Source organism: Triticum aestivum, chromosome 2A (assembly GCF_018294505.1).
Source record: "Triticum aestivum cultivar Chinese Spring chromosome 2A, IWGSC CS RefSeq v2.1, whole genome shotgun sequence".
In the NCBI taxonomy this organism is placed as follows: domain Eukaryota; kingdom Viridiplantae; phylum Streptophyta; class Magnoliopsida; order Poales; family Poaceae; genus Triticum; species Triticum aestivum.
In genome coordinates this window covers 305028574-305032583 of record NC_057797.1, presented here as the reverse complement: position 1 = coordinate 305032583, position 4010 = coordinate 305028574, and positions in this window count along the sequence as shown.

Here is a 4010-nt window from a genome sequence, read left to right as displayed (position 1 = left end):
TTTTCATCCATGCATGATGTGCATACTATTGATTTGCCTAAGCCGATAGCGGTTTCTTCTCCGGGTTTGTTCATGAACACCAAAATGATGGCTCCGGATGTTACTATCACATTGGGCGACTACAAGTTCCTTTCTTCTCCTATGGTGCTTGGTAACTCAGATATTGATCTTATTCTCGGAATGGATTGGCTTTCTAAGCACAAGGCTCAGCTTGATTGTGCAGCCAGGCAGATTCAATTGACTCATTCGTCTGAGGATGTAATTGTCTTTGCCGCTCGTGATGATACTATCCGTCTGTTTTCTCTCAACGAGAAGGGTGAATTGGATGCCATCTCTCAAATTCCAGTCGTTTGCGAATATCAAGACGTATTTCCAAAAGAGCTCCCAGGAATGCCTCCGCACCGGCCAGTTGAATTCGTTATTGAACTTGAGCCTGGCACGGAACCTATGTGCAAATGTCCTTACAAGCTCGGACCTGAAGAGTTGAAGGAGCTGAAGAAGCAACTCGATGAGCAAGAGAGAATTGGTCTCATCCGGCCTAGTTCTTCTCCGTGGGGTTGTGGTGTTCTTTTTGTGAAGAAGAAGGATGGAATGGACCGACTTTGTGTTGATTACCGTCCAGTGAACAAGAAGACCATCAAGAACAAATACCCACTTCCCAACATCAATGAGCTGTTCGGACAACTCAAAGGTGCCGAAGTATTCTCCAAGCTTGATCTCCGTATGGGCTATCATCAGATTCGCATTCATGAAGAAGATATTCCCAAGACAGCATTCAGAACAAGCTTTGGTTCATATGAATACACTGTCATGTCTTTTGGCCTCGCCAACGCTCCTTGGACGTTCTCTCGCATGATGAACTTCATCTTCAACGCCTACACCAATGACTTCGTTTTGGTCTATCTCGACGACATTCTGGTTTTCTCGAAGAACAAGGAAGATCATGCCAAGCACTTGCGTTTGGTTCTTGATAAGCTCAGAGAACATCAGTTCTACGCCAAGTTCTCCAAGTGTGAATTTTGGCTCGATGAGGTTCTTTATCTTGGCCATATCATCTCTGCCAAGGGCATTGCCGTGAATCCTGAGAAGGTGTCTGCAATTGTGAATTGGGAACCTCCTCAGAACGTGAAGCAACTCCACAATTTTCTCGGTCTGGCAAGCTATTGCCGAAGATTCGTTGAAAACTTTTCTAAGATCGCGAAGCCTCTCTCAAATCTTCTTCAGAAGCACGTCAAGTACGTTTGGTCTCCGGAGTGTGATATTGCTTTCAACACTTTGAAAGAGAAGTTGATCACTACTCCAGTTCTGACTCCACTTGATGAATCCAAACCGTACGAGGTCTTTTGTGATGCCTCTCTCCAAGGTCTTGGCGCAGTATTGATGCAAGAGAAGAAAGTGGTTGCTTATACATCTCACCAGTTGAAGCCTAATAAGAAGAACTACCCCACTCATGATCTCAAGTTGGCGGCAGTTGTGCATGCTCTTTTGACTTGGAGACATCTTCTCTTGGGAAGAAAAGTGGACATTTTCACTGATCACAAGAGTCTCAAGTACATCTTCACTCAGCCTAATCTCAACCTCAGGCAAACTCGATGGGTCGAAATGATTCAAGAGTATAATCTGAGTATCGAGTATACTCCAGGCAAGGCTAATATGATTGCTGACACTTTGAGCAGAAAGGCTTACTGCAACAGTCTGATTCTTAAGCCTTATCAACCCGAGCTTTGTGAAGCTTTCCGCAAACTTAATCTACAAGTTGTTCCTCAAGGTTTCCTCGCCAACCTTCAAGTCTCTCCTACCTTAGAAGACCAGATTCGCCAAGCTCAGCTCCTTGATGCTATGGTGAAAAAGGTGAAGATTGGGATTGCTAAGAGTCAGTCTAAGTACAAGTGCTACCGCCTTGATGACAAGGAGACTCTCTTCTTCGAGGATCGTATTGTTGTACCCAAAGGTGACCTCCGTAAAGTGATCATGAACGAGGCTCACAATTCTCTCCTCTCCATATACCCTGGGAGCACGAAGATGTATCAGGACCTTAAGCAAGCTTATTGGTGGACTCGAATGAAGCGTGAGATCGCTCAATTCGTGAATGAATGTGATGTCTGCAGAAGAGTGAAGGCAGAACACCAAAGGCCAGCTGGTCTCCTCCAACCTCTTGCCATTCCAGAATGGAAGTTTGACCACATTGAAATGGACTTCGTGACTGGGTTTCCTAAGTCCAAGCGTGGCAATGATGCTATATTCGTTGTCATCGACAAACTCACCAAAGTGGCTCACTTTCTGCCTATCAAAGAGTCGATCACTGCAGCTCAATTGGCGGAACTCTATACCTCCCGTATTGTCTCTCTGCACGGTATTCCTCAAGTGATCTCTTCAGACCGTGGCAGCATCTTTACCTCGAAGTTTTGGGATTCTTTTCAGAAGGCCATGGGCACCAACATCCGCTTCAGCACAACTTTCCATCCTCAAACAAGCGGTCAAGTCGAGCGTGTCAACCAGATTCTTGAAGATATGCTCAGGGCTTGTGTGATCTCCTTCGGCATGAAGTGGGAGGATTGTCTTCCTTATGCTGAATTCTCCTACAACAATAGTTTTCAAGCAAGTTCGGGCAAGGCCCCATTTGAAATTCTGTATGGCAGGAAGTGCCGTACCCCTCTCAACTGGTCTGAAACCGGTGAACGTCAGCTGTTGGGTAATGACTTAATCATAGAGGCAGAAGACATGTGCAAAGTCATTCGTGATAACCTCAAAGCAGCCCAATCCCGCCAGAAGAGCTACTATGATAGTAAGCACCGTGTTTTGGCTTTCGAGATGGAAGATCATGTTTACCTCCGTGTCTCTCCTATGAAAGGTACTCGTCGCTTCGGTATCAAAGGGAAGATTGCCCCTAGATACGTGGGACCTTTCAAGATTGTCAGCAAGAGAGGCGACCTCGCCTATCAACTCGAGCTTCCTTCAAACTTTGCAAATGTTCATGACGTGTTCCATGTCTCTCAGCTTCGAAAGTGCTTCAAGACTCCTGACCGCACCGTCAACTTCGAGGACATTGAGCTCCAAGAAGATCTCTCTTATCGTGAGCACCCAGTTGCTATTCTTGAAGAGACTGAACGCAAGACTCGCAACAAGTCAATCAAATTTCTCAAAGTCAAGTGGTCACACCATTCCGACCGTGAAGCTACCTGGGAACGCGAGGATCACCTCCGTTCTGAGTACCCGGCGTTCTTTCAGTCCTAGATCTCGGGACGAGATCCTTTCGTAGTGGTGGAGTGTTGTAACACCCCGGATGTAACTTTCCCTATTTGCACTCCAACTCTTGCCGTTTCTGGCGTTAAGTTATATTTATTTCCTCGGGTTTGGGTTTTGTCTCCGTGTGTTGTTTTTCGTTGTCTTGCATCTCATATCATGTCATCATGTGCATTGCATTTGCATACGTGTTCGTCTCATGCATTCGAGCATTTTCCCCGTTGTCCATTTTGCATTCCGGCGCTTCGTTCTCCTCCGGTGGCCAATTCTAGCTTTCTTTCGTGTGTGGGGATTAAAAATTTCCGGATTGGACCGAGACTTGCCAAGCGGCCTTGGTTTACTACCGGTAGACCGCCTGTCAAGTTTCGTATCATTTGGACTTCGTTTGATACTCCAACGGTTAACCGAGGGACCGAAAAGGCCTCGTGTGTGTTGCAGCCCAACACCCCTCCAATTTGGCCCAAAACCCACCAAACTCTGCTCCATGTCCTAGAGCATTCGATCACGATCGCATGGCCGAAACCGCACCTCATTTGGACTCTCCTAGCTCCACTTATGCCTATAAATAGAACCCCCGTTTTTCGGATCTCCTCCGCCCACGAAACCCTAAAAAAAGATCCCCGCGCGCCGGACACGTCCGCCGGGCGCTGGATAGAATCCCGCCGCCGCCTCTCCCGAGCCGACACATGGCGCGCCGCCCTCCACCCGCCGCCGGCCCGCGAGCCCGTCCCCGGCCCCCGAAGCCCATCGGCCTCCCGCCGCCGCCT